The sequence below is a fragment of the Eptatretus burgeri genome, chromosome 4 (genome assembly GCF_056783735.1).
Source record: "Eptatretus burgeri isolate ZD-2024b chromosome 4, Ebu_testis_v1, whole genome shotgun sequence".
Lineage (NCBI taxonomy): Eukaryota > Metazoa > Chordata > Myxini > Myxiniformes > Myxinidae > Eptatretus > Eptatretus burgeri.
Genome location: NC_140964.1, coordinates 131,490,465 through 131,516,296, shown reverse-complemented (window position 1 = coordinate 131,516,296; position 25,832 = coordinate 131,490,465). Strand labels below are relative to the sequence as shown.

The following is a 25,832-nucleotide window of genomic DNA, read 5'->3' as shown; positions in this document are numbered from 1 at the left end:
GGTGGTTGGGCTGGGTAGGAGGGAGTGGAAGGGGTTGGGGTGGGCAGGAGGGAGTAGAAGGGGGGTGGATGAGGTTGGAAAGGGGGTGGTTGGGGTGGGTAGGAGGGAGTGGAACTGGGGTGGTTGGGGTGGGAAGGGGGGTGGTTGGGCTGGGTAGGAGGGAGTGGAAGGGGGGTGGTTGGGGTGGGTAGGAGGGAGTGGAAGGGGGTGTTTGGGGTGGGTAGGAGGGAGTGGAAGGGGGTGTTTGGGGTGGGTAGGAGGGAGTGGAAGGGGGTGGTTGGAGGTGGGTAGAAGGGGGTGGTTGGGGTGGGGAGGAGGGAGTGGAAGGGGAGTGGTTGGGGTGGGGAGGAGGGAGTGGAAGGGGGGTGGTTGGGGTGGGTTGGAGGGAGTGGAAGGGGTGTGGTTGGAGTGGGTAGGAGGGAGTGGAAGGGGCATGGTTGGGGTGGGAAGGGGTGGGTAGGAGGGAGTGGAAGGGGGTGGGTAGGAGGGGGTGGAAGTGGGATGGATGGTGTGGAAGGGGGTGGTTGGGGTGGGAAGGAGGGAGTAGAAGGGGGTGGTTGGGGTGGGAAGGAGGGAGTGGAAGGGGGTGGTTGGGGTGGGGAGGAGGGAGTGGAAGGGGGTGGTTGGGGTGGGTAGGAGGGAGTGGAAGTGGGTGGTGGGAGTGGTTGGGGTGGGTAGGAGGGAGTGGACGGGGTGGATGAGGTCGGAAAGGGTGGTTAGGTTGGGGTGGGTAGGAGGGAGTGGAACTGGGGTGGTTGGGGTGGGAAGGGGGTGGTTGGGCTGGGTAGGAGGGAGTGGAAGGGGTGGTTGGGGTGGGCAGGAGGGAGTAGAAGGGGGTGGATGAGGTCGGAAAGGGGGTGGTTTGGGTGGGTAGGAGGGAGTGGAACTGGGGTGGTTGGGGTGGGAAGGGGGGTGGTTGGGCTGGGTAGGAGGGAGTGGAAGGGGGGTGGTTGGGCTGGGTTGGAGGGGGTGGTTGGGGTGGGTAGGAGGGAGTAGAAGGGGGTGGTTGGGGTGGGTAGGAGGGAGTGGAAGGGGGTGGTTGGGGTGGGTAGGAGGGAGTGGAAGGGGGTGTTTGGGGTGGGTAGGAGGGAGTGGAAGGGGGTGTTTGGGGTGGGTAGGAGGGAGTGGAAGGGGGGTGGGTAGGAGGGAGTGGAAGGGGGTGGTTGGGGTGGGTAGGAGGGAGTGGAAGGGGGGTGTTTGGGGTGGGTAGGAGGGAGTGGAAGGGGGGTGTTTGGGGTGGGTAGGAGGGAGTGGAAGGGGGGGTGGTTGAGGTGGGTAGAAGGGGGTGGTTGGGGTGGGGAGGAGGGAGTGGAAGGGGAGTGGTTGGGGTGGGGAGGAGGGAGTGGAAGGGGGTGGTTGGGGTGGGTCGGACGGAGTGGAAGGGGGTGGTTGGGGTGGGTAGGAGGGAGTGGAAGGGTGTTGGTTGGGGGTTGGTTGGGGGTGGGTCGGAGGGAGTGGAAGGGGGTGGTTGGGGGTGGGTCAGAGGGAGTGGAAGGGGGTGGTTGGGGGTGGGTCAGAGGGAGTGGAAGGGGGTGGTTGGGAGTGGAAGGGGTGTGGTTGGGGTGGGTAGGAGGGAGTGGAAGGGGGATGGTTGGGGTGGGGAGGAGGGAGTGGAAGGGAGGTGGTTGGGGTGGGTAGGAGGGAGTGGAAGGGAGGTGGTTGGGGTGGGTAGGAGGGAGTGGAAGGGGGTGGTTGGGGTGGGTAGGAGGGAGTGGAAGGGGGTGGTTGGGTGGGTAGGAGGGAGTGGAAGGGGTGGTTGGGGTGGGTAGGAGGGAGTGGAAGGGGGTGGTTGGGGTTCACGGGTTGGAGGGAGTGGAAGGGGTGGGTTGGATGGAGTGGAAGGGGGGGGGGGGTTGGAGGGAGTGGGAGGGAGTGGAAGGGTTGGTTGCGGTGGGAAGGGGAGCGGTGCACTGTGAGGTGTCATTGAATTTAACCACCAATTATTTGACCTCAAAAATAATTGGTGTTTGAATTCAGTCAGCTGATATGAAAATCCTGTTCACATTCAAGTCAATCGGATGAAAAAATGAAGGTTTTAGAAATTTGACCTGAAGATGACCTTTGACCTTTGACCTCAAAATCAATGGGCTTCTTTGTTGAGGCTCCCTCTACAATTCGGTGAAGTTCCATGAGTATCAGTTTAGAATTGTGACCTGCAGGCGATTGACAGACAGATAGAATAACAAAATCGACTGATCAATATACATTTACAAATCTTCGATATTGAAATTTATCATAGTAACAAGGATAGATTACAGGAGGAGAAAAATTAAGGGGAAGAGGAGGTTGACAATGAACAGCACAGGTGAGAAGATGAACTCGCTTATAAAGTCGAGGAAATCAAATGAATATCACCGAGGCAAAGACCACATCTCCACCAAATATACAACAATGAAGAATTGAATGAGCAAGGAGAATAAACCAAGCAGTCATTAAGACGCTCCCAAAATCACCTAATTTGAGACAAATTAATGATGTGAGTTTTGCAGCAGCAGTTCATGCCCAAAACAAAATAACAGGAAGATGACTCACAAAAAAAATTTTGACCAGAAAGAAAACACCACTCTGGAAACAGAGACTTGAGAAACAGAGACCGACTGAGGGTGGAAATGGGAAAAATAGAAAAATTCAAGAGGAGAAATAGAAGTCCAAAGCTCATGAAAAGAATCAGACAAATATAAAAGAAACTAGTCTGGAGACAGCAATGGTTCATGAGTGGTATTTGACGATGTAGATTGTTTCAGAAGTCAAGGATGAGACAATGCGATAATTTTTGACCAAGTTATAAAAATGATCAACATGATGTGGTACGAGTGACAGGGTTGGGGTGGGTGTTGAAAACAGCTGCAATTATGTTAGCTGCAAAATGTCGAAAACCTGGTTTCGTTCAAACAACTTTCAAAATTTGACCTTTGCATAACCTTTAAAGATCACAAAACAATGTTGTGGACATTAAAATAAGGAAACAGGATACGTGCTTTAGCTTATTGGAGTTAGTTCGTCGAAGAAGGTCAAAAACTCGGTTTGATTCCCACAACTTTGAAAATTTTCCCTTTGTGAACTTTCAAGGTCAAAGGTCAAGGATTATGACCTTTGGTGCAAAACTTCCTCTGGAACATTCCAGGAACAATACAACGTCATATAGGCGATATGGCATTTCTCACTCCTCGGATTATCCATACTTTGATGAAATCAGCGTAAAAACAAACTTGAAGGGGGCGCTACGGGCAAGGTGTTCGAGATAGAGCAAAATGGTTTCTAGACTTTAGGTGGGGAATGACCTCAAGATTATGCATAAAAAATATTGTCATCCGAGCTCTCAAAGTTTGGGCGGTCGTATGATTTTTATGTCAAAATTCGCAATTTTCTAAGTTCGTGACCTTGTGACCTTGACCTTGGGACGAAAATGAAAAATCGAGCTCCTTGGGGCTATGCAGGTGCCATCGGGCTAACCAAATACTGAAATCCCTGCCAGATTCGACAAACCCCCTCGGTGAAGATGTAAATTGAAATCGGCTACCCCCTAAAAACGCATGTTTTTTTGGGCGTGGCTCTGCCCATAATGGGCGCACCACGCCCATTCTCAGGAAAACACAACTCGATCAGGATAATGATATAAACCTCCCACCAAAATTTTATCAGGATCCGATCAAAACCCACGGAGCTATGCTCGGGACAGACAGACAGACAGACAGACAGACAGACAGACAGACAGACAGACAGACAGACAGACAGACAGACAGACAGACAGACAGACAGACAGACAGACAGACAGACAGACAGACAGACAGACAGACAGACAGACAGACAGACAGACAGACAGACAGACAGACAGACAGACAGACAGACAGACAGACAGACAGACAGACAGACAGACAGACAGACAGACAGACAAGCTGTCAGGCGAACATGGGTCGTCGCCTACCCAATAGAACCTGACGCGATGGGCCCGTTCGATGGGGAATGACTTGAGGATTAAGCACAAGAAAATTCATGATTCTAGCTTCAAGGGTTAATGCTACAGATTGTTTTTTCGAAAAAATACCCCCACATTTTGAGGTTTTTCGGCCGTTGCTCGGCAACGGAGGGGTCCATAGCAACAATGCTTTCTCACACCTAACTCGGACATACCATGAACCTACCATACCAGTTTCATGTATATCTGACTGATCGTCTCTGAGATATAACGAACTTCGTTTTTTTATTTTCTTCGACCAGGGTTCATTCAAAGTCTATCTTCTCCGACAATTTTCATAGGATTTGGCTGGAAATTTTTGACAATATGGCTGAATGTACTGCCCGCAGTCGCTCGTGGCCCGATTTTTGATTTTCGAAAAAATAATTTTTTTTATGATTTTTCAAATATTTCAGTCCCGTTGCTCGGCAACGGTGGTGTCCATAGCAACGGTTCTCATTTGCACACAACTAGGTCATGGTATGAACCTACCCACCAAGTTTCATCGAAATTGCCATTGTATTAACGGAGCACTGGACCGAACAGACAGAGAGACAGACAGACAAACATATCGACGGAAAAACTGATAATAAGGGTAGAATAAATTTCAAAAAAATAAAAAAAAAAAAATTTTTTTTTTTTGACTGGATAGACGACCCAACAAGCCGGTAGGCGGACATGGGTAGTCGGCCGTTGCTAGGCAACGGAGGGGTCCATAGCAACGGTTCTTTCTCACACATAACTAGGACATACCATGAACCTTCCATACCAGTTTCATGTATATCTGACTCGTAGTCTGAGATATAACTAACTTCGTTTTTTTATTGTTTTTGACCAGGGTTCATTCAAAGTCTATCTTCTCTGACAGTTTTCATAGGATCCGGCTGGAAATGTTTGACAATATGGCTTAATGTATTGCCCACAGTCGCGCGTGGCCCGATTTTTGATTTTTGAAAAAATAATTTTTTGAAGATTTTTTTCAAAAAATTCAAAGTCCCGTTGCTCGGCAACGTTGGTGTCCATAGCAACGGTTCTCATTTGCACACAACTGGGTCATGGTATGAACCTACCAACCAAGTTTCATAGAAATCCCCATTGTATTAACGGAGCACTGGACCGAACAGAGGGACAGACAGACAAATGTATCGACGGAAATACTGATAAGGGTAGAGCAAATTTCAAAAAAAAATTTTTGAAAATTTTTTTTTTCGACTGGATCGACTACCCAACAGACACAAATAACGAATATAGTGGTCACTTACTGACTCGTGAACCAATACAACATAGAAACGATGGACGAGAATCATTAGTTGCTCTTAATAAACTCAAAATACAATAGAGAGCAGGGGAGAAAGAAAAAAAAAAAACCTATGATGAGGCCAACTACAGAATAAATCAAAATAAAGTTTGAAAACAACCCAAAAAAGTTCTACCGAGATCTAGGGAAACAAACAAAATGTGGAAACAACCACCATATATGAGGACTTTGAAAAATTTTGGAAAGGAATATTTGAAGACGAGAACACAAGGAAACATATTACATTCGACACTTGGAAAAGAAAAAGCAACATCTACAGGAAATGCACCCAATGATAATTAATTATTGATGACGAGAAAATTAGAAAACATCTCGCAAAAGCGCCGAACTTCAAATGGCCAGGTTCGGATGAGATTATAAACTTATGGCTCAAGCAACAACATACTCTCTTAAATGAATTCATCCAAGGGGAACAGCCAATGAATGAATGGTTCACAGAAGGCAACACTTTTAATCCCAAAATCTGATGAAAATTGTCTAACCAACAAATTTAGACCAATAACATCCCCAACAACAACATAAAACTTTCAACAGGTATAATCACCGATGCAATTTGTGACCACCTCACTCAACAAGGAGATTTCAAGGCAGAGCAGAAAAGATGTAAAAGAGGATGCGATGGAACAAGACCTTTTATTGTGAAACAAAACCATACTCGAAAACTGCAAGCTCTGCCAAACAAACTTATCCACAGCTTGGATAGATTGCACAAAATTCTTTGATAGTTCTCCCACATACAGTATATGGATAAAAAATGCATGCAAGCATGCAAAAATGACCCCCAAATCAATTGTCACACTGATTGAGCTAGCATTGATGCTCTGGAACACAATGTTGATGCTACCTTTCTTTGAAAGGAAAGATTGAAATCCCAGGAGTGAAGATATGATGTGGTATCTTTCAAAGTGATACCTTGGAACACAAGGGAAACGGGGTTTCCCTCCCCCCCCACCCCCACCTTTTTGTCTGGCTCTGGACCCACTGAGTAACCTCATCAATCGATGAACAATGACACGGATACAATCTGACATCCAACAGAAGAATGACAAAAGAAACAAGAGAGGTGACACATCTACTATACATGGATGATTAAAAAAAAACTCTTTGCACCGAATGATATGAAATTGTCAGGTCAACTGAAATGAGTAAAGCAGTACTCAAAGGTATTCAAATGGAATTTGGTTTTGACAAATGTGCTAAATGCACATTTGAACAAAGAAAAACAAAATGAACATAAGTAGGGGTTATATGGGGTTTCTGAGGCAACCATGCAAATGAATGGGGAAACTCTTTGAATTGAATCCTGAAAACCCTGAAACTGGAGTCTAATTCCTCCCCCTCCCATACAAATGTATAGGCTAACCTTTCTGAAAACCCCATAAAAAACCTTTAACAGAAGAATGATTTTCTCCCATACAAGCTCATGTTAATTTGAGAACGTCTCAGGGCCCAACAAACCTCGTACAAATTAAGAGGGCAAGGTTTATTTGGTCAAAAGAGGAGAATGATTTTCTCTCCCCCCTCTGACTCTCGGTCCATGGGGTCAAAAGAAGAGATCGATCTCCACTCCATTACTTACTCCACTCAAAGAGTGATCCAACAAATATTTGTCCATGTTCTATTCGAAGTAATAAATTAATTTTTCTATTACATTCATCACCATCGAGTATATTCACAAATACTATTTTGGAACTTTAAGTATTTTTGTTGAGCAGAAATAAAATTATAAACTTCTCTCAATGTTCTTGTTTGACCACCTCCTGATCCACATATCATTTTGAGATTGTAGTAAATTGTTTTTCCATTGTTCAATTGATAACCATCAAAGTTTTCAGTCCATTCAAGGATATTAATTTTTTTCTTTACATCCTCCAACTTATTTGTAATTAAATTTATCCGCTTCTTTGTTTTATTTACTTTTACCCCGGTTATTTCTTCAATAAGACTAATTTGATATTTCTCACATTCATTATGTTTCCCATTTAAATACCAAGACTGATTACATCTCCACTCTTTGGTTTGGTTATTGCTTGGTTCTATCATTTATAAGTCATTAAAAAGACGCCCAGGTCAAGTATGGGAGCATGTGCCAGAACAGCGCGTCGCTGCATCCACTTTCCGCCGGTACTCCAGGGGCCTCCGTCTGGCCATCCCCCAGGCAGATGCCAGGCCCATCCCCATCTCCTTGAGATGATGGTCAACCTGCTGCAACCACGAGGCACGTGGTCGGCCCACTGGCCTCCTCCACTCATGAGACTCCCTCGCTGAGAGAATCTGGTGAGCAGGATCAGCGTTAGGAAAATGAGCCACATGTCCATACAGCCGCAACTGACGCTCACAGACTATGCAGGTAAAAATCTCATCCGAGTCTCTCTCAGCAACCGCTCGTTGGACACAAAATCCGACCAGCGATAGCCAAGGATTCTCCGAAGAGACCTGGTACCAAAGGAATTAACTCTCCGTCTCAGATACTTGGTCAGAGTCCAAGTCTCGCATCCATAGAGCAAGACTGGAAGTACCAAGGACCTGAAGACTCGGACTTTCATCCTCCTGCACAGCTACCGGCAGCGCCACACCCCATGATCCAGTGAATCCATGACTCCCCAGGCCCGACCCAGACGTCTATTGACTTCTGACTCACAGCCAGCAGAGACATGAATATCACTGCCAAGGAAAGTGAATCTCTCCACGACCTCAACATCCTCACCACAAACACACAGACAGGACAGCAGCATCCAAGATGTCACCGAAAGCCTGGATCTTAGTTTTGACCCAAGAAACCTGAAATCCCAGCGGCTCCGACTCCTCATTCAGCACCTCGAAGGCCCCCAAAAGGATATCTAAAGTCTCCGCAAAGATGACTGCATCATCTGCAAAATCAAGGTCCGAGATCTTGACATTCCCAAACGATGCACCGCAGCTTGATCTCTCCGACTTCCTCCCTAAAATCCAGTCCATACAAGTGCTGAAAAGTGTGGGGGCCAGTACACACCCCTGACGAACTCCAGTAACAACTGGAAATCAGTCAGAGATGGTACCACCACACTTCACAGCACTCTCAGTACCAGAGTAGAGTTCAGACATCAGATCGATCAGTTTTGGTGGCACCCCACGAAGAACAAGGATCCTCCAGAGGGCATCCTGATTCACTGGATCGAATGCTTTACAGAGATGAACATAGGCTGCAAGCAGCCCCTGCCGAAACTCTAGTCTGCGTTCGGTGAGGACACGAAGAGCAAGGATACGGTCAATCGTTGACCTCTTTGGTGTAAAGCCTGACTGCTGTGGACGCTGGTGCTCCAAGCAGATGGTGGCGAAACCTATCAAGAATTATCCGAGCAAAGACCTTGCCCGGCACTGAGAGCAGCGTCACCCCTCGGAAGTTGTTGCAGTCTTGGCGATCACCCTTCCCTTTCCAGAGAGGAACAGCAAGCCCCTCTTCCAATCAGTTGGGATTATGCCTGTGTTCCAGGCAGAGCACAAAACTGCATGCAACGACACGAGTGCAGCATTTCCACCAGCCTTGAGAAGTTCAGCATGGATGCCACAGATCCCTGGAGCTTTGCCCCTTTTAACTGGTTCACCGCAGCCCGTGTTTCCACAAGCGAAGGTGGACCACAGTTGATTCGAGGGTCAGCAACAAGGATTGTAACACCCTTGACGTCCAACTCGACAGCTGGGGGATCAGCCTGGTACAACCGCTCAAAGTAACCGGCCCAGCGGGCCTTCACTTCACACTCCTCTATCAAGAGCTTACCACTCTCTGCTCAAACTGCAGTGCTCCGAGGGATGGGCTTGGATGAACGCAATGCGCGAATTCCCCTGTAAGCGGGACGAGAATCACCTGTCCACAGGTGATGCTCTTCCCCCTCACATATTCCTCACACATAGGCCTCCTTGTCCACCCTCAGTGCACGTACAGTTTTACGCCTCAGCTCCCTGAACAGCTCAGCTCTGCCATTCAGCCTGGCCCTGCGACTCTGGTCAATGGTATCCAGTGTCCCTTGAGAGACAAAATTCTTCTTTGCCATGCGGTGAGTTCCAAGACATCCACCGGCAACATCAAGGACGGTGGTCTTGAAGGCGGCAACATCAAGGACGGTGGTCTTAAAAAGACGCCCCTTAACACTTATACTTGTAACCATAAGGGATAGTCTTGATTACATTCTCTAAAATATATATTTTATCATCAAAAGCTCCTTATGCTTTCTTATTTATCTCTTGTGTATACAATTGATGTTTATAACTTCTTATTGTATTCAATTTTCTGTGCTCTTCTTTCTTTAGGGTTAAACAGTTGTAATAATGTTTAAAGTTTATTGTTTTCTTGATTATTTTTTCTTTATTCCCTTTTGTTTCTTATCACACCTTTTAATGTTATTATTGTAAGTATACGTAAAAGCATAAGACTTTGATCTCAAACCCACAAATTCACTCATGACCTTTCCAACCAACTCATCCTTAAACTTACCAAGAACCTTTTTATTCTTTTTTTGAAAACAATATACTATTTTTCTTATAATTGCTTGTATCATGCATATCAATATTATCAATCATATCCTCATATACATCACTTGTCTTGATTTCTAATTTACAACTATCGGTATCCAAATATAACAATGACACATTATTCTTATACTTTAATTTTAAATGTTTATAGTAATAGTCATACATTAACGACTTTGACAAGTCAAGAATTGTTGTTCCGATATAAATGGGTTTATTCATTTTAATACTCTTTTTTTTTTCAAATGAATCGCACAAAAGTTCTCTGAAAACACCTCTGTTCATTCAAAACTTGGTCTATTAAGTAACTTTGAAGCCTGTTTCCAAGATGTAGAAAGTCTTGTGTTTTGTCGATTCCTAACATTTTCATTAGTCTTTCCAAATATAGCATTATGTATTACTTTTTAAAAGTTTTTCTCAAAATCTGTTTTTGCTTCTGTTCTCCTTTCTGTATTAATATCAATTTTATTCTTTAACCAATGACTTTGTTTAAATTTCAAAATTCGATGAATTTTTCTCACTCTCAACCCAGCAGATAAATATTGTCTCAAGTTCCTTTGATGTAAAACATAACTTTCTTTATCATTTAATGTTGTAAGTGGTTTTTCTGGAGATTTACTTTTTATATTAAATGACTGTTGGTAATCACTTAACCATTCTTTTCTTGGACTTTATCAGGGGCATAAGGCAGGTCTTTGTTTGTTATGAAGTTCTTCTGGATATTTTAAATCAACCTCAAAATAATATCCAACTTCAGCTTCATCCAATTCTTTTTGAGAGGAGATTACAATGTTAAGTAAAACTTTTTCATAATGTTTTTCTTTAACCCATTTAAGTTTTCCATAAGGTAAAGATTGGGACATAGCCCACCCACACAAATTGTTAGCATCATAATACATCAGGTAAGAGTTGTCCTCTTTCTTATTATAATCAGGAAGATATTTATTTGCTTTAGCATATCTCTTGGAACATACTTGAGATATTCCTCCTCTTTTAGCCTTCTCTATCATTAAAAGCATATCTATATCACTGATTAATTCCAAATTTTGTTTTGTCATTTTTAACATAGAACTCCAAGACAAGCCCGGGGCTGTGTAATAGTGAATGGGGTCTAATCCATAAGAATTTTTATTATGACAGACTATTCTGAAAGTTTCAAACACATCGGCCAATAACAATACATCAGTTTTAAGATACAAATCATGATATTCTCCAAGATTCTTTATATTAAACTTCTCCCAAACATTTTTTAGCTCGTGTATAATCTCTATTGGAAATATGAGTTTTATTTAACTTTCCATAAAAACTTTCCCTTGAAGGAAGTTGTGTTTCTTTAAACTTCTCAAATGAATCCATGTCGTCATATGGATATATTCCCTTTTGTGCTAAGAGATCAATCTCTTCTTGATTTGGGAAATATGATTTAAGATTCGGGAAGTTTTTAATATTTGATACTAACTTAGATGATACTAACTTAGATGGGGGATGTATAAATCATTTTTGTGAATGAGATGTATGTTTGATCTGTGTTAGGAATGCCAAAAATATATCCAGACGTCTTTGAAAGGTAATTTATAAATAGATGTGTGTCATAGTGAGCGTTGTTGTGAAGAAAGACGGGGATAAAATTTTGAGTCTTGTAATTAAGATTACAATGGGAATGAGCTGGACCTCAATACGAGGTGTGTTCAAAAAGCATCCAACCTTAATTTTTCGTGCGTAAACAAATGAAGCTAGGGAGGCACGGTTTGGTGCACGTATGTAGGCGATCCTAATTCGTATGCGTGAATATTTTCCCGCCTGCAGAAGCTGTCAGTCGGCGACAGACCGCCGATGAGTGAGGAACTGTAAGTGAGCGCCGTCGGATTTTCGTTTTTGACAAAATGGTGGAAAAACTTGAACGCTACTGCATCAAATTTTGTGTACAGCTTGGCGATTCCCAAGTGGAAACGATCCGCCCGATTCAACAGGCCTTCGGGAACGAAGCAATGAGCACCACACAGATAAAAGAGTGGTACAACCGCTTCAAAGATGGTCGCACATCAGTGGAAAGTGAAGCATGTTCTGGTAGGCCCTCAACATCCCAAAATTAGATTGTCATTGACCAAGTGAGGACCCTGCTGATGCAGGATCGTCGAGTCACGATCAGAGAACTTGCAGACGAGGCGGGCGTCAGCATTGGATCCGTTCATTCCATTGTGACTGAGGATTTGAGTTGAAGGAGAATCTCAGCGAAGTTTGTGCCAAAGCTGCTAACGATCGAGCAGAAGCAACTCCATTTGGAGATCGCGCAGGACATGCTGGAGACTGTGAACAGCGATCCCAACTTCTTCAACACAGTGATCACTGACGATGAGACCTGGGTTTATGGGTACGACCCAGAAACCAAGTTCCATTCATCACAATGGAAGCATCCAACATCCCCGAGGCCAAAAAAGCAAGGAAGGTCCGCAGCAATGTCAGTCATGCTGACCATCTTCTTTGACTCCAGTGGCGTGGTTCATCACGAGTACGCACCACACGGCACAACCATCACCAAAGAGTACTACCAAGAGGTACTGCGTCGCCTTCGTGACGCTGTGCGACGCAAACAGCCGGACCTGTGGGCAGCGGTCAATTGGCAGCTACATCACGATAACGCACCCACCCATTCTTCACATTTGATAGAGTTTCCTGGCCAAATACAACACACCTGTGCTTCGTCAGGCTCCCTACTCTCCCGACATGGCTCCGTGTGACTTCTGGCTTTTCCCCAAGCTGAAAATGCCCCTGAAAAGGACCCGATTTCAGTCCAGAGAAGACATCATGCAAAATCCTACGGACCAGCTGCGCGCCATCCCAAAAGAGGTGTTCCAGCGCTTCTTCCGATAGTGGCAGAACCGTTGGGAGAAGTGTTTGGCAGCCCAAGGGGACTACTTTGAAGGAGATTAGTGTAAGTTTGTTGTATCTGGATACGAGCATTTTTTATGAACAAAGGTCAGATACTTTTTGAACACACCTCATATTTACCAGTAAGATGACAGTCATCCCTAACCTTGTTGTCTCCCTTAATTTTCTCCTCACAAATATGACTTATTGTTCTTTCTCAATTCCTTTTTCTCTCCCTTTGTTAATGACATTGGTTTATAGGTTTTCACCATTATTTCACTTGGTGTTGTACAATCTTTTTCCAATCGTCTTACAAACTCCTCTGAGGCATCTTCTCCTCCATAAAGTTCTAACTTGTATTCATCACCAACAGCTGATTTGATATAACAACAGAAACCACAAGCAGTATGTTTTTGATATTTATTTGGATTTGGAGAAAGTATCTATCTTTTCAAGCATACTTTCAAAATCAGCATATATCACAAACGGATGTTTTCTAGATTTGTTAAAATCGTTGAATGATATGTTTGAACCTGCTTTTGGTAAATTGTTTATGGTTGATTTATGATTACTACAATATTTTGAATGTAGATTTAATCGTTCTTTTGTGTGAAAGGAGTTGAGACATCTCTTACAAGGATACGTTTTACATTTTCTCTTGTATAGTTGTGATTTGGTTAATCTCAAATTTTTTGATGAAAGCATAATGTGATTTTTTTCCTCTGAAGTAAAGTGGAGAAGGTCAATGTGCGTTTCATCATTTTTATAGTTCTTTGAAATTTTTAATATCTGAACTTTGTTTGTATCTGTTAATCCATATACTTTAACAGATAGATTATTCATTTTCTCAAATTTAGGAATATCTCTCAATGACATTGGAAACTTTAAATCTTTAACATTGAATGTATTCTCATATTTCTTATAATGTTTAACCCTTTCAGGAATCCATTGTGGAGGATGTAAATGAGCAAGAACAGACCATCGAAAACATTTATTATCTTTGTTTTGAATATTAACAACCGCTTTCTTAAGTTTTATCTCTTTTGGTAAATCAATACAAGAAGAAGCTTGAAGAGGATATGATTTTAAGATGTGTATATCTAAAAAGATTATTTTTGTAATAGTAAATCCACTACCTACGACAGTGTTATCAACATCTTGTACTTGACTCTGGAGTTCATCATAAACACCACATCTTACAAAATCTTGAAATGATGAGATAAAGTGAGGGTTTGTTCTCATTTTGGGAGTAGTTTCATCGTCTTGTCTTACCATTTACAATTTTACTCGCATATAAAACTTAAAAGTTTTCATTTCACTTAATGTGTTTTTAATTATAGTGTTTCGGTTGTGGAAATTCACAGATCACCATTCAGGTTCCTCGAAGATTAGTTATGTCAAGAAGTGTGTATTCCAGGTTAAATTTCCCCACCAATGTATAACGGGAATTATTTGTGTGCTGGGCTGTGCATCTTCAGTTAGCCGTTATTCTGTCGATCTTTTATTTTAACAACAACGACAACCCACGGCCACTTTTTATGGTGATCTCTAACACTGCCGCGTTTTTACGGTGATCTCAAACACGGCCGGGCGATTTTCAACCAAATGTGCAAATTGGGGGTGAAAAATGTCTTGAAAATTTTATTGTGCAAATGGTCCTAAAAATGCATGTTTTGTATAGCAGTAGGATGCAAACCTATTTTTTTCTAGTCAAAAAAAATGTTTTGTCCACAATAAGTGGAAAATATCATATTTGTCTGATTTTAGGGTCAAAATGTCCACTCCGTTACCTGTCCCAAGTGGGATCACTTTTACTCAAGTTGAAATTTTTATGCTTTCACTGCTTTACTTGTATTCTTGCATTATTTATTATGTACTCCATAATATATGCTTCTAAAATTCAGTTTATGTTTACATTATTTTGTTTTTTTAATGAAAATCCAAATAAAAATCATCATGTTCCAAATTTCGGATTTTCTGTCTTTTATGTTACCATTTGCGCATGCAAGGATTTTAGTTATGTTGAAATCAGACAGGTGGCACCACCATAGGACAAACAAAAGGATTAGGAGGTAAGGAATCCATTTTGGCTGAAAATTTGGAGTTTTATAATTTTTTAGGTCAAAAGTTGTTTTGTAAGTATTTTCAATAGAAATGTCTCACAAATTGTGGGTCTTTTATGTTGCCACCGAATAAGGCATAATGACATATAGAATTGAACTATGTATTCTATAATCTTTTAGCAGATCTGGATCTTCCTATCTAGGCCTATCCTTCATGGACCAATGCCACATGCATTACATGGAAAGGCTGTGCATGTGTCTTTTACGTTACCAATGTTTGTCTTTTACGTTACCATGATAGAGTAACGTAAAAGACAAGCCGGTAACATGATGGACATGCACCTCTGCTAACCATGCTTTTATGACTGTTTAGACCACCATAGAAGTTTCCATGGTGGTATAAATATACAACAAAATAAATGGTATAATGCCTATGCAAAGTTATGCAGGGATCCCAGCGATGGTTGAGAAAAATACAGGACATTTTGATTTTTTTTTACAGGACGGTCATCTCAAAAATTCAGGAAATAAAGGCAATAAATACAGGATACGATGTTGTCGAATTAGAACTGGACTCATTCACTTCTGAGAAAAAGAATGAATATCTCCTTTGGAAAGTATGGAGATCACAGCAGTCTGGTGATACCAACAGTAGCATGGGCCAACCTGCAGTGACTGTTGAAAGAACAGCAGTTCTATTCCGTCATGTTCACAAGGGGCGCAAAGCGTTCCTTCTACATTGGGCGATTAGTTAACACGGAGGCAATAGAAATTAAATTTTTGGAGCGGGTGGGCAGTCGCTCACAATTTACCTATGACTGGCCCAGAAGGAATGACATCTTAAATGTGGAGAGGAAGTTCATAATCACTGAAGTAACTTTCGAGGGTCCCCCACCTTTCACCCTGGATATTAACAGTCAATGAAATTACGTCAGTTGTGACAAGGACAGGCGATATTGAGTCACCTGATAATTCATCCCCATTCTCACGAACTGGCATATCCCATTTTTTCACTTTTTGAACTGTTCCTGCCATGATACTCAGTTTTGAATGCTCTACCTGATAAATGGGAGCACAGGATGTATTGGCGTATCCCCAATTCTTCGATTTTTATTATTATTATTTTTTTCCAAGTCGAATTCCAGAAAAATGGGATAATGCCTGTTTGTGATATTGTGCACGGATTTAATAGGCTTGCTGATCAGTGGGATGATGACAGTGTTTAAAGATATTGTACAGTTAATGATGTTGAATTTCCTAAATGTTTCCTATTAGGAATGAGTGAACTGCTTCCGTACAGTGTGGTACAATCTGCTTTAAAATTTGCTATTTTTTACTGAGTTGCAAATCATTTTTCGATGTGAAGAGCTCATCATAGGCACCTAATGTAATTGCAATCTTTGTTTATTGGTTGTTAGGACGTTGACTCAAGCTTTTTGACTCAAGGTTTTTAAAGTACAGTAGTTTGTTTACTGTTTTCTTGTTGCCGGTTTGTTTATTTGAAAAATAAAAGTTTTGAAAAACAAGCCAAACTTTAGTCTTGTATTCCTTTGGAAGTCTTTTAGGTTACCGTGACTGTCTTTTGCGTTACCATATTGAATTCAGCACCATGACTTTAGGACCACTCGGTTGGGTTTGTTAAAATTACCTGGAACTAAATCATTTTTGGTCAAGTTTTCCTCGCAAAGTGGTTTTCTGAGTATATATAATGGGTTTTTGGATAAATTCAACAAATTTTAATAGGAACGCAAAATACATGTCTTTCACATTACCATAGTAACATAAAAGACAACCATAAGAAACTTCAAAATGTTTTTGGTTGATATACCAGAGTTCCTGTGTTGCAGCTTTGTGGAATCCCAAGAAATGCATGGAAGATTAAAATTCAGGTTGAATCGTGAAAAAATATGATGATTTTTTCTTCAAAAGTGTCTTTTATGTTACTTGCACATTTGGATGAAAATCGCCCGGCCGCGTTTGACGGCAAGATCGGATCAAAACGGCGAGAGGGGCGGAGCCAGCCGGGGGTGAAGGGTCGAAGGTGAAAGAGCGAGCACCCCCCGAACCCGAGAAAGAGCCGTGCTGGAACACCGAGAAGCCAGTTGAGTTGGAAATTGGAGCTGGGCTGGGCCGTTGGAGAGAGTCTGGAGTTCGTGGCTTATGGTTGGCGGTGGGAGTGGAGAGACGCCCCGTTGGGAGCTGGAGAGTTCGGAGTTCGGGCAGTTGGTTTGCTGGGGATACGCTGGCACAACCAGGAGGCCTGAGGCGAGACCCATTCACTCCTCCAGCGCGTCGACGGTGAGACCAGGCCGCAGTCGGGGCCGGACGACCAAGGGAGCCAGTTGGAGCTCGGGGGTCCGGGCAAAGATGCCGAGGGTCGCCGAACCAGGACCCAACGAGTCACCAACCGGGTGGCCAGGTAGCCCGCTCAGTCTCTCGGAGCCCCTTCGGTCATCCCGGCTCTGAGCAATTATAAAGGCTCAGTAGCCCGGTTCTTTCTTTCTTTCTTTCTTTACTTTCTTTCTTTGGTTTTGCATGAAATGTGTATATATGTGTATATATGTATATATATGTATATATATGTATATATATGTATATATATATATATATATATATATATATGTATATATATATATATATGTATATATATGTATATATATATATATGTATATATATGTATATATATATATATATATATATATATGTATATATATGTATATGGCACCTTGTCCATAAGTAACAAACTTAAGTGCATGATTGTGTACATAACAAATAGACATCGGCTGTAGGTTTTTGCTCGTGTCCTGTCCCATTCCCCCATTCATTGCATTTGTGCATTTGAAATAAATGTCCCCATTTTTGAATGCTAACCTGCTCATTGTGTCACTTTCTGCCATTGACTGCCATAATTGCATTCGGGATATGAGCTGGCTGATTATAAGCCGATAAAACGTACATCTGGTCTGACGGGGCTTGGCGATATAAAACCGCTCGGCAATCGCAAACGGAACGAGCTGCTTAAGCGGCTCGTTTTCGTGCAGGTCCCTTTGAGGTATAAACTCCCGGCATTTCTGTCCGCGCGAATAATTAGGTACATCGACAATTCGGCAATCGACCCTGGAGCGCGTGGACAGAAGAGTTGGCTGGTTTATGGTGTGTTAAAAAACACCCGTAGCTGGGTTTCGGCGTTGATCCGGAAGCTGCGATGAGATTGCCACGTTTGGTGGGAGCGCGTGACCGCAATTGGGCTAAAGGCAGTCGTCCGCACGCCGGAGTGGCGGAAATCAACAACAATAGTTTCAATACTTTGTTTAACCATATCAACAGCTTCCATGATTGAAGATGGTCCAGGGTCTTAAACGAAACTATCTTATTTTTATATTCCCTTTAAATGCCCCATCTATGTTTTCAATGGAGAATTTAGCTTCCCTTTTTTCATTGTTCTTGTGTTTGCATGATTGAAGGTGTTTATTATAATTTTTTTAAAGAATATTATTATCACAATGTTTTGTTTCTTGGTCTCGTGGATATATTTGTCTGAAAAGATTGAGTGTGTATTTGTTGGTTTGAAGGTGTTTTTTATTGACTTTTTATTGTTATTATTGACTTATTATTTTATTGACTGAATTTTTTTTATATTCATGATTACAAACATCACAATGTTTTGTTTCTTGGTCAAGTGGAGATATTTGTTTGAAAAGATTGAATGTGTGTTTGTTGGTTTGAAGGTGTTTTTTTTTATAATTTTTATATTCATGATTACAAACATCGCAGTACGTTGTATTCACCATATTTATATAGTAAAACTTTGCTTGAAATAAAATGTTCTTGATGAAAATTTAGTGTAATTTTCGATGAATCTGCTTAAAACAAATTTGTCCTCCAACTTTTTTCACTTGATAAATACAATATTTTTGATACTTGATTTTCAAGACACAAAAGACAAGTTTCAATCAATCGCTTCATTTGTAAAAGTTACTGAGAAATATATCAAGGATGTAAAATTGAACAAAGATAATTATAACGATTGGATAAAAACGATTATGGTAAATAATATGAGTTCTTCAATTTCCTTCAGTGGAAGGGTTTTTAGTATAACTGGAAGAACATCAATTAAAGTATCTCTAACAAAAGTTTCTCCTCTCCTTCTGGCAATATATTCAAAACTAGAAAAAGCAATGAAACAAGAAAAAGTTTCAAAAAATAAAAACCTCATTGATGAAGCTTTAGAAAGAAAAGACCATCTGTAATACGCAAGAAGAAATTAGAATTTTTTTCAACAACCCCAAAGATGTAAATCCTGATGAAATAAAGGATGTTAATATATCAGGTGAAATGACATTTCGTTCAATAGTGGTTAAGGATCATTTTAAAATGACCTTTAATATAAAAATTGTTGTAGTTGAATCTGTGAATGAAAAAAAGTATATCGATATCGATGGTAATGTATTTTTTCTACGAATTAAATACGAGTCATTATTCAACTGAAGATTTTGAAGATTATGAGAGCGATTATGAAACCGAGTTTGTGTTCCAACGATAGTTATGAAAGTAGTTTTATAGGTGATTGCGAAAGTACCGAAGATGATACTGAAGATTAATTTCAGTTTAAGTAATGCTTTACTTTATGCGTATGTTAGATTTTGAGCCTCTTGAATTCCCTGATTCTCCATTTGACAAATTTGAGAATTGTCCTGCATGTGATAGAGTAGGATTAAACACAGAGTCAAAAGCCTATAAACAATGTATATTCTGTGATTATCTTCTAATTAATGATGATAAAAAAATATAATAAGGAAAATAATTCTTTATGATTTACACCAAAAATGAATTACTTTACAAGATTGATTGGAGAAATTAATGTAAAGTATGAGGGTGATAACACACCTTTCCTTACAAGGGAAGAAACTGAACGTATTAGAGAAATGTTCAAAGGATTGTTGTGATATATTATTCACGATTGTCATTTTCAGGGAAATATCAACACAAGATATTGCATAAATAAAATAATGGATTATCTTGAAGTTCAACCTGAACTTAGGATAAAATATAGAGTTTCTAAAAAAGCCAATAATAGGAAAGAGACATTCTTCTTCTAATTGTATTTATCTTAGTCAATCATGCTTTCAACTTCCTCGTCGTTCCATCAGAAACAATGCTAATACTTTTCTTTTATTCAAGTTAAATTCAATAGATATAAACAATTTTTGGAGAGATAATTGTTCCACATTATGTCGTAAAAAGGAATTTGGGCATCACATGAAGCACACGACTGAAAAATATAAATATATTCTTGTGAAACAAGATGAGATGTTAAGGGATACATTTTTTGTTTTATAAACAATTGCATGTATAAATGACAACTATTATTATAAATCTTGTGGGTAAATCTGCTTCTGGAAAAAAAGAACTTTCATAAAGCAAGGTTCTTGTATTGTACAAATGAGAATATTGCAAATTTACTTAAAAAACACCCCGTGATACGCATTGTATCAACAACAACTGGAGCAATAAGACCTGGAGAAGTAAAAGGTGAAGATTATCTCTATATTTCAGTGGAGGAACACATGCGATTGAGGAATGAAGGTCAATATTTGAGGAGGTTTCTCTTGGTACAACAAAATATTCACATTGTAAGAGTGAATTAAAGAAACTAAAATCTGGTGGTCTTGGGATATTAGAAACTAATCCAGAAGGAATGAGACAAATGATTAAACATCTGAGCGGGGTTAAGATTTTATCATTCGGTTTTGATGTTGATGAAGAAACTCAACGCAGACGTATGAAAAGCAGAGATACAAGTATTAGTAAAGAAGAAATTACAACTCGTATTCATGTTAAAAAAGAATTTGATGAAATATTTAAAGAAAAGGATTTATTTGAACACATCTACTTGGATGATGAAGAAAAGGAAAATTTCCCTGTTGATCTTTACAATTCATTAAATGATATTTTCCAATAAATAAATGGATGCGAAAGAAAGAGCAAGAAGATTTAAGGAACATCAAGAGTTGGTTTCAAAAGTTGTAAAACAACAGGAAGACATAAAGAAGATACGCAGACAGAAACTAACGGGTGAAGAAGCATTTGAAAGAAAACAAGAGAAAATTTTTAAACCACTTTTAAATACTTCCCAAGAAAAAAATTGTAGATGTTTCCACAGCTCCCACAATATAATATACTCCAAAAAAGTTCAAATGTTAAAATGATTTGAGTCAAATGACTCAGGAAGAATTAGAGCATATAGGAGAATTAGAATATGATGATGAAGGATTATTTCAACAACTGGAAGAGATTAATCACCCCCCTTATTGTATTGTGAATGCTCTTCAAAACAATGAATATTCAGCGGAATCAAAAACCAAAGCACGACTCATCCCAACAGAACAACCAGCAATATTTCATCTTGTTCAAGAAAAGGTATTGATATTTAATGATGAATTAAGGTTCTTGAGGTCTGCTCAACCCCCTGTTAAACCAACTCTGAGATTAATGTTTCTTCTCACAAAAGATGGAAGACAAGCTTCAACTGTGAGGGATGAATCAAAGTATTTTGATAAACCATTGGATAAGAAAAGTAATGATGAGAGAGTATATATTGATCTGCTGAAAAAAAATGACCATTTTTACAGCCATTTTTCCCTGCTGTGCAGGGGTTAGGCTTTTTCTTGAGGCAATGTTTTTTTTTTTTTATGGCCGGATGCCCTTCCTGACGCCAACCCTGGTCGCCTCTTACGACACACAGGGATATGGTACACCTATTCTAACCGGGGCATACACCGGGACCAGTACACTGGTACTCACTTCGCCGACCTCAGATGGATGACAGGCTGAGTCAACCCCCTGGTGTTAATTCAGCAGCCAATGGGGCTTGAACTCAGGTTCCTGGGATCCCAAGCTGCCACCCTAACCACGAAGCCAACACCAGGCTTTATATATTGATCTGCTGGACTCTGTTAATTAAAGGGTTAGTCTTTCTGGTAAAAAAAAAAAAGAAGAATGAGAAGGAGAAACACATTATTCAGGCTTTAAGTATCCAATGGTACTCCATCTCTTCTGGATCTGATTTTGATAAATTTCCCTGACAATATCTGCTGCTCTTCCTCCGCTCCAATCGGTTCTTCGGACCATGTCCTTGTCAAAGTGGACATCTCTCTGGCTATTATCAGAGAACCACCTCACCGCCGTCGAGTCTGGCATTTCACTCAAGCCGACTGGCAAGATCTCCAAGCAGCCCTCAAACTTCTTGACTGGTCTCCTATCTCAACTTTCTCCAACCTCAACTCTTCCTGGGAATTCTTTCAAAGAAACTTGCTCCTCCTCATGCACAGATTTATCCCCTCTCATCTTCAGTTGTCCTACCCTTCCTCCCACCCTTTCTTCACTGAAGCTTGTGGTGAGGCAGTTGTCCTGAAACAACTTGCCTTTGCCTCATGGAAAGCAAATGCGACCGAGGGCAATCTCAGTTCCTTCCATAAAGCTCAGAACAAGTGTGTATCTCCCCTCAGGAGAGCCAGAAAACAACATGTTTCTCATCTCAAGTCTGAACTCTCAAACCTCTCTCCCTCCTCAAAATCCTGGTGGCATCTTATCAAATCTGTTTCTGGTGTATGTTCCCCCTCCATCCCCTCCCTTACCTCAAATGGCAGCACTGCTGATACCGCACGTGAAAAAGCTGAATGCCTAAACTCGGTGTTTGCAGCTAAATCTTGTGTCCAAAACCCATCACTTTCTCTCCCCACCTTACCCAGTCGCACCCAACTGTCCCTGGACTCTGTGTCCTTTTCTCCTGACAAGGTGGAGAGCTTGCTGTCAAACCTTGACTCAGATTCTGCAACCGGTCCAGACGGCATCAGCCCACGTTTCCTCAAAGCCTGCTCTTCTGCTCTTGCTCATCCTCTCTCTGTTCCATTCACCCTCTCATTTGCTCAAGGCCATCTGCCATCTGCTTGGAAATCAGCAAACATCACTGCCCTGCACAAAAAAGGTGCAAAAACAGAGCCCTACAACTACAGACCAATCAGCCTTCTCCCAATCATCAGCAAGGTTATGGAATCCATCATCGCTTCAAAAATCAAATTCTTCCTCTTCTCCAACAGCTTGATTTCTGATCATCAATTTGGTTTCAGACCAGGTCACTCTTCCCTGGATATGCTGCTTCTGCTCTCCCAACAATGGATGGAAGTCCTCAATGCCAGACAGGAAATCCGAGCCGTATCCCTGGATATATCACGTGCTTTTGACACAGTCTGGCACCCTGCGCTGCTCACCAAACTCTTTTCCTATGGTGTCCAAGGCCATCTCCACTCATGGCTCGCAGACTTCCTCTCCTGTTGCAGTCAACGTGTGGCCCTAAATGGAGTTCTTTCATCCCCCCTTCCTGTCCAGGCTGGAGTTCCTCAAGGTAATGTTCTGGGCCCTGTTCTTTTTCTGGTTTTCATCAACGATCTCTCCGACTCTCTGGAAAATCCTCTATATCTCTTTGCTGATGACTCCACCCTCTGCCGTACCATCGGTCATCCCTTAGACCGGCAAGCAGCAGCTTCTTCGCTCACTGCAGATCTGGATAAAATCACAAACTGGTTCAACACGTGGAACATGTCTTTCAATCTGGACAAATCTCACACTCTCACTATGTCTCTTCGAAAGGACCGTTTAGAAAACCCCCCCATCCACTTTCTCAACAATCCTCTGGAAGAAGTCCTTTCTTTCAAGCTTCTGGGTCTCAATATCTTCCATGACCTTTCCTGGGAAAGCCACATTTCAAACCTCGCCTCCAAAGCCAGTCGCTGACTGGGAATCCTCCGTCGTGCAAGGTCCTTCCTCAGCCCACCTGAGCTCCTCACCACTTATAAAGCTTTTGTCCGCAGCCTGATGGAGTACTGCTCTCCCCTCTGCGCTGGTGCTCCTGCCTCCCACCTTTCTCGGCTTCACGCTGTAGAAACCAAGGCATTTCGGACCATTGGCATCTCCCGCAATGAGGCTGAGTCTTTGGGCCTCTCACTCAATCACCGCAGGTTGGTCGGTGGTCTTTCTATCTTCTATCGTCTCCTCTCCAGCCTCGCCCCCCCTGCTCTCTCTGGGATTTGTCCCCACCTCATTTCCGCAGGGCGCTCAAGGTCCGCCAACAACCCCCTTCTGGTAAAACTACCAATATCACGAATCACTGCTCACCTTCACTCTTTCATTCCTCTTTTTTTCCCACCTTTGGAATAAACTCCCTCACTCGATTCATTCCCATTCTTCCCTCCAGGCCTTTGAAACAGCTGTTCACCACCACCTCTTATCATCCCCCATCCAAATACTCAATCTTTTCTCCCCCCGATAATCCACCCAAGCCCACCTCCTTCAAATTCCCTGATTTCCTTCCTGAAAGTCCCTGTAATGTCCATCTTCTATTCCTCATGTTCCCTGTCCCATCCCTCTCCCTTCCACATATCTCCAAATGTCTCTGTTCCCCACTATTTTGTCCTTCCCACTCCCTCCCTCCTGTCTCATGCCCCCTTGATGTGCGTTGTGTGTTCACTCTCATACGAGCCTCGACAAGGTATACATATATATATATATATATATATATATATATATATATATATATATATATATATATATATAAACGCACCAACCTAAATATCTAAGTCAAGATTGCCATTATGGGAAAATGGTCAAACCAATGATATGTTTGAGCAATGGTTCCTTTGTTTTGCTCAAAACAGATGTTCCCATTGAAATTGACCACTCTGAGTGTGTGGACTCACGTTGAGTAATCCTTCCCATGAGCACCATGGGGCTTGACAGAGTGATGGTCAGTGAGCGTGACCAGGACACAAACACTCCCTATAGCTTGCCCGATAAAAGGCCTCCCCAAAATGTGGACTGGTGCCAAATGTCAACATGCCACAGATGTCACAAATCTTGAGGGAGCGCGCCATTGGCATGCTGAATGCTGGGACGTCAGTACGGGCCATTGCAGCACACTTCAATGTCCACCACTCCACCATTAGCTGCCTGAGAACGCGCCTCAGAGAGACTGGAAGCACCGTGAACCGCCCACATGCCCGGCGACCACGCGTGACCACCGCCGGTCAGGATCGTCACATGAGGCTGCAACATCTCCGGGATCGACTCCGACCGGCCACGAGGACTGCCGATGAGACTGTCGGGCTGCATCGCAGGCGCAGGCGATAATCTGGTGATGTCCATGCGCCGGAGATGCACCACTCTGCGCGAGCCAACGGTGGACACACCCGCTACTGACTGTGTGAACTCTGACAGTGACACCTCGGTTGTGTCGGCTGTTATAGCGCAAAGACTGTCGCCAGAATTCTCAAGGAACTCTTTGAAATTTAATGCTCAATTGTCATGGAGTCTATAACCAAATTGTTGTGAAGATTTAGTATTAATGAGTTCGAGGTAAAATAGTAACAATCGCTTGGTGCGTTTATATTTTTGTTCAGTATATATATATATATACATATATATATATATATATATATATATATATATATATATATATATATATATATATATATATATATATATATTTATATATATATATATTTATATATATATATATATATATATATATATATATATATATATATATATATATATATATATATATATATATATATATATATATATATATATATATATATATATATATATATATATATATATATATATATATATATATATATATATATATATATATATATATATATATATATATATATATATTTATATATATATTTATATATATATATATATATTTATGTATATATTTATATATATATTTATATATATATAGACATTTAATCTCATTAAATAAGATGAGAAGCACAATCCTTAGTTTCAATTTCACAACAAGCGACCACACATCTTCATTTCCATACCCACTACGACTTGACACAACAAAAGAATATGAGGCATCTTTATAGTCCATGGAAACTTATCATACCTTATTTAATATAACCGAGAAAAATGACAAGTTTAGTTATAATCCGGGAAGTGGATACAAAACGATAACAGTTTCACCCGGAGCACATGATATTTCTCAAATATCTTCTGAAATTGTTCGTCTTATTAATTGAACAGGGTGATGAACCAAAAAATATTGTAAAAG

At 41.3% G+C, this 25,832-nt stretch overlaps 1 protein-coding gene across 7 annotated transcripts in view; it reads left to right on the top strand.

The window, feature by feature from the left end:
• Window positions 1-25,832, top strand: part of LOC147029133 (uncharacterized) — a 109,040-nt gene that overhangs the window by 57,795 nt on the left and 25,413 nt on the right. For 2 of the 7 annotated variants that reach the window (XR_015057840.1, XR_015057839.1), the window contains exons 2-3: window positions 11,586-11,626; window positions 11,708-12,711. The exons of 4 other annotated variants lie outside the window; for them this stretch is intronic. The gene's annotated coding sequence lies outside the window, so the exon portion shown is untranslated. Of the gene's footprint in view, window positions 1-11,585; window positions 12,712-25,832 lie in introns of all 7 variants that reach the window. One more of the 7 variants, XR_015057835.1, reaches the window with a different exon arrangement.